Source organism: Sparus aurata, chromosome 10, assembly GCF_900880675.1.
Source record: "Sparus aurata chromosome 10, fSpaAur1.1, whole genome shotgun sequence".
Lineage (NCBI taxonomy): Eukaryota > Metazoa > Chordata > Actinopteri > Spariformes > Sparidae > Sparus > Sparus aurata.
The window spans coordinates 188,811-197,095 of NC_044196.1; the positions used below are offsets into that span (position 1 = coordinate 188,811).

At 45.5% G+C, this 8,285-nt stretch overlaps 1 long non-coding RNA gene across 1 annotated transcript; it reads left to right on the forward strand.

Annotated features, from left to right (window-relative positions):
* Nucleotides 1-3,600: 3,600 nt before the first annotated feature.
* LOC115590133 (uncharacterized) lies at nucleotides 3,601-5,265 on the forward strand. Its single transcript, XR_003985697.1, has 2 exons — nucleotides 3,601-4,827; nucleotides 4,922-5,265. It is a non-coding gene; the product is annotated as an uncharacterized LOC115590133 (long non-coding RNA).
* The last annotated feature ends 3,020 nt before the right edge of the window (nucleotides 5,266-8,285 follow it).

Consider the following 8,285-nt stretch of genomic DNA (forward strand, 5'->3'; position numbering starts at 1 on the left):
TAACATTTGCTAACATTACATGGGCATGACAGGATGCACGATGTGAAATCACTTTCAGGATTTGCACCTTCAGCAACATGCATCATTTAATTGCCCAAATGTACAATAAGCGCACACTTACACTTAGAGCTTAGATGTGGCCCAAAAAAGAATCAAGCCCGACCGGACCCGAGCCGAGCCCATGCAGTGATGCCGGTAACGCTACTCTAATCTGACCACTTCTTTCAGTGAGGAGTAATCTAACGCGGTAATATTTCCAAACCACTAATCAGATTAAAGTTACTTATTCAAATCACTGTGCATTACTATTATTTTTGTCATTTTCCTTAGTAAAAATATACATTTTTGCTTTCTTCTTGCGTCTAGGGGAGTGACGTCACGTGCGCAAGAAGTCACGTTTTCAGCACGAGGACACTCACTCACGTGTAAAACCACGCAGCGGCACAAAATACATGGAGGGAGGAGAGAGATGTGCCTTTTGTAGCTGGAAATACAGTCGTTATTTTGAGTTATTAAAAAAAACACACACGAATGCTTGAACAAGGGCTGGCACGACCCGGCAGAGAAAAAAGTACTAAACTGCCAGTTTGTAACTGATTATTAATCAACTTAATAACCGAAATGATGATAACAGCTGTAACGGTGGAAGGATCTGGAGTCCTTGACAGAGTAGAGGTTGGCAACATTCACTCTTGTACAATACTAAATAAACAGCATGTAGGTTCAAAAGCATTTTATGTTTTCTTTCACAAAGATGTGTCAGGCCTTGGCTAGAATGAGGACTCAGATGCAGAGTGGAATCAGATCAACAGGCTTTTATTCTGAAATTCAAATGCTCTTAGAGTTACAAATCAACAGGCTGAGAAAAAAATACCTTTCTAATCAATCTAAGACTACAATCTGACTACACTACAAGACTTGGCTATGAAAAGGTACAACATACAGAATTACCGACAGTCAAACGAGGCTTGGACAAGACGAGGGCTGTGGCGAAAGACTCGGGTGCAGGCGGGAACGAGACACTCGGGCACAAGACAAAGGGAGATGCAGACTTTAAAACACATGAGGGTAAAGGAGAACAGGTGGACACAATCAGGGATCAGGGGAGAGATCAGACCGGTGACACATGAGGAAGAGCAAGTGACCTGAAACGAGAGGAGAGTTACTTTTCAAAATAAAACAGGAAGTTCACGAGACAAAATCCCAGAACAAGACAACCTCACCACTGTGTGACAAGATTAAAACATATTTTTATTAAAACACTTAAACTTAAAAAGTCTAAATAAAAAAAATATTTTTGTAAAAGCTGCTGAGCTTTAAAGCTACTTAACCTGTTATAATGACAATGAAATGATTATACAGCTGTTTAACTCAGCTGCCAAGCATCTCTGTATCCAAGAAGACAAGTGTCTTCTTGTTTTGTTCATTTGTCTTATTTGCTCTCAGAGATTATTAAATAACCTGATTTTCCATTAAAAGTTCAGTGCAAGTAGTAGAAAAACATTAAAAGCACATTAATTACAATTTTATTCATCACAAAAATAATGATCATAAATGACATTAACTGTAAGTCTGGCAATTCATAAAATAAGATAATACTTTATTCGTCCCACAAAGGGGAATTTTGCAATTAGCATTTCATGTTGATAAAGTTTAAACCTGGATTATTATCCTGTAAACTACATTAGTGCACTAAAGTACAACACAAATGACCTGGTGGAGGTCTGTGCTCTAATCACAACATTTTCTAATGATATAAATTACAATATATATTATAAATTATTGACAAAAATGTACATGCTATGATTACATTACTAGTACTGATTGACTTAAAATAGATCATTAAGTGGTGTTGTTGATCAACATACTTGTGAACACCAGCGCACGTTCTGGTAAAGTTCATGTTACCAGTGTGAACGTTGACTGACTCGCGCAACTCTGATGGTGAAAAAAACTTGCTTGACTTCCATCCGGGGGATATTTATGTTATCTATCTCTAACCTGCAGCTCTGTGAACTCTTTCAACAAGTCTGCATGTCTGTCAGACGTTTCGCCAAGTTGGACGTGTTGTTTCTCTTGGTCATTACGGATTTACAGCATTGTTTACAGACGGGCTTCGTGGTGTCCGTGGTCTTGCCCTTACTGTCGGCAACGTAAGCGAGATATTTCCATATTTCGCTCTGTGCGTCTGCTTTTTCAACAAGCCGAGGATGGTTGGCAGGAGCACTCATGCTACTTTCAGCCATGTCTGTCTCGCTCTGTGACTGTCTGTCACCGTTAAACCACGCCCACTCTGACTGTAGACAGTGAGGAAGCAGAGAGAAGCTGCACACAGACACGCTGCCCTGCTGTCGCACAAAGTTCATAAAGTACCGATACTAATAAAACCTGAAAAAGTATTGTTCTTAACGGCTGGGTACCGTGGTACATTTCTAGTGTCAGTTTACCGTGCAACACTAGTCTGCATCCTCTGAAGGACTCGGCCTTTGTGGTCTTTGAAGGCGAGTCCTTCAGAGAGACCTTGTTAACCTCATCAGCCGTTGTTTAATGTGACGGTCTAGCCTTTGGAGCATTTCCTGGTTGCTTCACCAGATGTTTTACCCTAATGTCATGATTTCTACTGCCCAGGCCTGCGAAAGTGTTGATCTACGCCACGTGATGTCGCCATTTTCTCTCCTTCTTTCTTATTTTTCCAGCACGCAAAGAATCTTGGTATGTGTGGGGCCACGAAGGATCGTAGCGGTGCATCCTCCTAAAACAGGGGAAAGAAGGTCGCATTTGCATGTTTCATTTGGAGGAGCCTTTGAATTGGGACAGCCTTCGTGCGGCGTTGTGGCGTAACTGGCCTTCAAATGCAGCCTCCGAAGGATGCAGACCCTGAATTGCAACACAGCAAATGTGTGTGTGTCTGAAAGATCAAAAGCAAAATGGCAAGATGGCTGATAGAAGTGTGGTGGTATTTACAAATCTACATAAAAATATAAACAAAAAACATGAAAATCTAGGGGGGAATACCCAATGTCCACTACTTGGACAATAAATAAAAAAACAAATGCCTCTCCCGGGTAGAATAAAAAATATGCTCCAACAAGCCCCAGGGAAAAACTGAAGGTGTTTAGGGTTTGAAGGGGTTCCCAAATAAACACAGTTTCCTCTGTAGAAAGAAGTGGGCAGCCAAAAAAACCTAAAATAGGCCTAAACAGACCAGAGCTTCTGGCTGGTGCTCTCAGGGGAATGAGGTTCTTAGTGGGTCAGGGACGGACTCAGAATGAGCTTTAGAGCAACCTGTGCACCATCCCCCACCTCTTCTAAGCTTTAACAAAAAGGGTGTCATCACACAATGATTGGCGTGGAGGAAAAAGCCCCAGGCTGCTTCCACTCCTCCTACCAGGAGTCAGTAGGCGAGTTCATGATAACGCAGGACTGTGCAGCGCTGCGTGATGCATGCTGGTTAAAATGTGTCCTCAGTGACCTGGATGGGAGTGGTTTCCTCTCCACATGCGATGTCACATGACCTTAAATTATCGCAGGAGCAAGGCGGCTGCAGAGCAGTTGAGCAGTTGCTCTTCTCCACTGCAGTCACTTCCTGTTTATTCTCAGTCTGACAGCCAATCAGTGCTGTCGGTCATCCAGCAGGGATGTGTTCATCAGCTGATGATCGACAGGCTGGAGTCTGAACTCTGACCCACAGGAGAAGAAACACAAAGACAAAGTTTAAGAATCAGCAAAACCAGCAGTCAGCTGCAGAGTGACGAGGATGATGAGATATAAGATCAGATTAAAACATGTTTCCCTCCTATCAGCACCAACATGTTATTTTATCTGAGGCTAAAACCTGATTGGTGACATTCAGCCTGCAGCTGGTGTTCCAGATAAGACAGATATCAAATGTTGACAGTTCAAACCCTCTCATGCAGTCCACATGATAAAGCCTCCAGTATCATTAACAAAGACTTTAGAGTCATACAGCTGCAGCTTCGACACAATCATTTGGAGAAAAGAACTTTATATTTCAGTGGGTTCAGGTTTGGACCCACAGAAATGTGGAGACTCATAATGTGAAGAGAATCTGCAGATGGTCCAGAGTTTAACTCTCACACAGCAGGAAGTGTTCGAGTCTGATATGATCTCAGCTACAGGAAGTACGAGCTTATGTTGACGGTTGCACGTCTCTGGAACCAGGGTTGGATTTGGACGAATAAAAGACAAACGACAGAAGAAGGGGGGGTTGAATGAGGGAGGGAGGTGTGTCCTGTAGTGAGCTGCAGTGCAGAGGGCAGTGGAGTGAATTCCTTAAAACAGATGTACACTTGAATTATGTTCCTGTTTGTTTCATGTATAAATGATGTCACATCGACAACAGGGACATAAATGATGGAGTAGCTGTTATTCTGTTGGACTTTTTCTTCTCTTTTCTTTCTCTTTAAATCGTTTCACACTGGGTCTGCACTCATTCACATTTACATTAAGTACATTTATCAGTAATTACAGTAATTCATACACTGATGGCGGCGGCTGCCATACAAGGTGCCGACCAGCACATCAGGAGGAGTTTGTGGTTCCCTATCTTGCCCAAGGACAATTCGACATGCAGACCAGGGGAATCAAACCAGCAATGTAAAGAACAGTAAATTGTTTTAGGCATGTGAATGACCCTGGACTGCCATCTAGTGGCCAGTCTTAACGAGGTATAAAAGGGAGGAGACTATGAGCCCTGTAAGCTCACCTGTGCGCATCTCAGTCGCCTTCTCCTTTGTCTCCGCTGGGCTGGCGCTGCATCTGTGCTGCCGAGTCTTTTCTTTGCCTGGATTATTTGTGGCACTCCCAGTAAGTTTGATTTGATCCATGTATTGTAATCACACACCATCTTTATGTTGATTAGGTTGCTGCAGTCTTTCTTAAGTTTGGTTATTGTTATTAGGAGGCAGATGGCTTTCCAAACAGCACCTTCAACATACAAACAATTAGCTCCCTTGGTAAAGTGGAACGAGGTATGTGAAAGTCAAATTTTGGGCAATTACTTTTATCCTTGAGGTGTCTAGATTTATTTTTGGTTGATCAAGTTTTAACAATGAGTGTAAACATTTTCTAATAAATGTATCTCTTTCGTATTTTATTATTGAATGGGGGTGATTGTATTGAGGATTTGGAGATTGTAAATCAAATGTTTCATGTGTTTAATCTAACCTCTTTATTTTCTTTCTGTATTTCCTTTTCATAGTTTTCACGGTGCTACAGCAAACAATAAAAATTAAGCACCCGTCAGAATCTCTCCGCCTCATTTTGTTGACGCCAAGGGTCCGCTACAAGCAACCTTCTGATGATAAGATGCTGGCCTATTAACTGACCTACTTTGTACTTTTAATTAAGTTCAGTTTTATTACTTTTACTTGTACTTGAAAAATTCAGAACCTTGTAGCCTGAAACATCTGTTAGTGGCTGAATGTCCGACACAACTTGAATGCAGCATTTTTCTAACGGGGCTGATTTCTGAGAAACCATGTGACCGCGTGCTGAAGTTATAAAGAGACAAGCAGCAGGATAAAGTGAGTGGGACTATTTGGTCTCTGATTCCCTTCTGGCTTTTACCTGACCCTGAGGTGCATCTACAGATAGGGGGGAAATATCCCTTATGTAGATGTGTTAGGATGTCTGAATCACTTTAAGGAATATAGTCAAATTTTTACAGATGGATCTAAGGACCCAGAGTCTGGGAAGACTGGGCTAGGAGTATATGTGGCCAGCAGTAGATCAAGACAGAAAGTCCGTACGTCAGATCACTCGTCAGTTTTCTCTGTAGAGTTGCAGCCAATTTCATGGGCACTAGATTGTGTTGAGGAAAACAAGCTCCCAAGAAGTATTATCTGTTCTGAGCTGCTGCTTTGGTGGCTCTGAAGGAGGGGACATCAAGGGCCTGTCCTGATCTGATCTGGGAAATGTTATCTTGCTTATTTAGAATTGAAAGATCGGGATTCAGTGTATGCTTTCTGTGGGTACCTGGCCATTCAGGAGTGGAGGGAAACGAAATCTCTGATTTCTTGGCAAAGCAAGCTTTGTCAAAGGAAACGGTAGAGTTGAATGTCCCCCTGGGGAAAAGTGAATGTAACAGCAGATGTAAAGAGAAACTGGAACATCAGTGGCAGGAAGAGTGGACTGTGGAGAAGAGGGGCAGGCTTTTCTTCGCTTTACAGCCCTTTGTTAAAAGTAAGACATAGAAAACGAAAGCTGGGCGGAGAGACAATGTAATTCTAACCAGGATGAGATTTGGTCACTGTGGTCTGGCAGGGTGTCTAAAAGTAGTAGGGAAGCATCCAGATGGTCTGTGTGAATGTGGAAACTTAGAAACTGTGCATCATATTATGTTTGTCTGCAACAAATATAAAAACGAAAGACAGCAGCTGTTCAAAGAACTTTCAGATGTGGGTCTATCAGTTTTCTCTCATAAGTCCATTTTTGGAGCAGAACAGAATATCAATCTCATTGGAAAAGCAGTTGTAAAGTTCCTTCAGTCTACTGGTCTGTGTGTGAGAATTTAAGATAACTGTTAAGTCTTGACTGTGGAGGGCAGCATTACGCTCCTTTGTGTACAGCCTGTCGGAATTCTATTAGAAGAAGAAGAAGAAGAAGAAGAAGAAGAAGAAAGACGAGCAGAGAGAGACCAGCAGCAGAGAGAGACCAGCAGAGAGACCTGCAGCAGAGAGACCAGCAGAAGAGAGACCTGCAGCAGAGAGACCTGCAGCAGAGAGACCTGCAGCAGAGAGACCTGCAGCAGAGAGAGACCTGCAGCGGAGAGACCTGCAGCAGAGAGACCTGCAGCAGAGAGACCTGCAGCAGAGAGACCAGCAGCAGAGAGACCAGCAGCAGAGAGACCAGCAGCAGAGAGACCTGCAGCAGAGAGACCAGCAGCAGAGAGAGACCAGCAGCAGAGAGACCAGCAGCAGAGAGACCAGCAGCAGAGAGAGACCTGCAGCAGAGAGACCAGCAGCAGAGAGACCAGCAGCAGAGAGAGACCTGCAGCAGAGAGAGACCTGCAGCAGAGAGACCAGCAGAGAGAGACCAGCAGCAGAGAGACCTGCAGCAGAGAGAGACCTGCAGCAGAGAGAGACCTGCAGCAGAGAGAGACCTGCAGCGGAGAGACCTGCAGCAGAGAGACCTGCAGCAGAGAGACCTGCAGCAGAGAGACCAGCAGCAGAGAGAGACCTGCAGCAGAGAGAGACCTGCAGCAGAGAGAGACCTGCAGCAGAGAGAGACCTGCAGCGGAGAGACCTGCAGCAGAGAGACCTGCAGCAGAGAGACCAGCAGCAGAGAGACCAGCAGCAGAGAGACCAGCAGCAGATAGACCTGCAGCAGAGAGAGACCAGCAGCAGAGAGAGACCAGCAGCAGAGAGACCTGCAGAGAGACCTGCAGCAGAGAGACCAGCAGCAGAGAGACCTGCAGCAGAGAGACCAGCAGCAGAGAGACCTGCAGCAGAGAGAGACCTGCAGCAGAGAGACCTGCAGCAGAGAGAGACCTGCAGCAGAGAGAGACCTGCAGCAGAGAGACCTGCAGCAGAGAGAGACCTGCAGCAGAGAGACCTGCAGCAGAGAGACCAGCAGCAGAGAGACCTGCAGCAGAGAGAGACCTGCAGCAGAGAGACCTGCAGCAGAGAGAGACCTGCAGCAGAGAGACCTGCAGCAGAGAGACCTGCAGCAGAGAGACCTGCAGCAGAGAGACCTGCAGCAGAGAGAGACCTGCAGCAGAGAGACCTGCAGCAGAGAGACCTGCAGCAGAGAGACCTGCAGCAGAGAGACCAGCAGCAGAGAGAGACCAGCAGCAGAGAGACCAGCAGCAGAGAGACCAGCAGCAGAGAGAGACCTGCAGCAGAGAGAGACCTGCAGCAGAGAGACCTGCAGCAGAGAGAGACCTGCAGCAGAGAGACCTGCAGCAGAGAGACCTGCAGCAGAGAGACCTGCAGCAGAGAGAGACCTGCAGCAGAGAGACCTGCAGCAGAGAGACCAGCAGCAGAGAGACCTGCAGCAGAGAGACCAGCAGCAGAGAGAGACCAGCAGCAGAGAGACCAGCAGCAGAGAGACCAGCAGCAGAGAGAGACCTGCAGCAGAGAGAGACCTGCAGCAGAGAGAGACCAGCAGCAGAGAGAGACCTGCAGCAGAGAGACCAGCAGCAGAGAGACCAGCAGCAGAGAGACCTGCAGCAGAGAGAGACCTGCAGCAGAGAGACCTGCAGCAGAGAGACCTGCAGCAGAGAGACCTGCAGCAGAGAGACCAGCAGCAGAGAGACCAGCAGC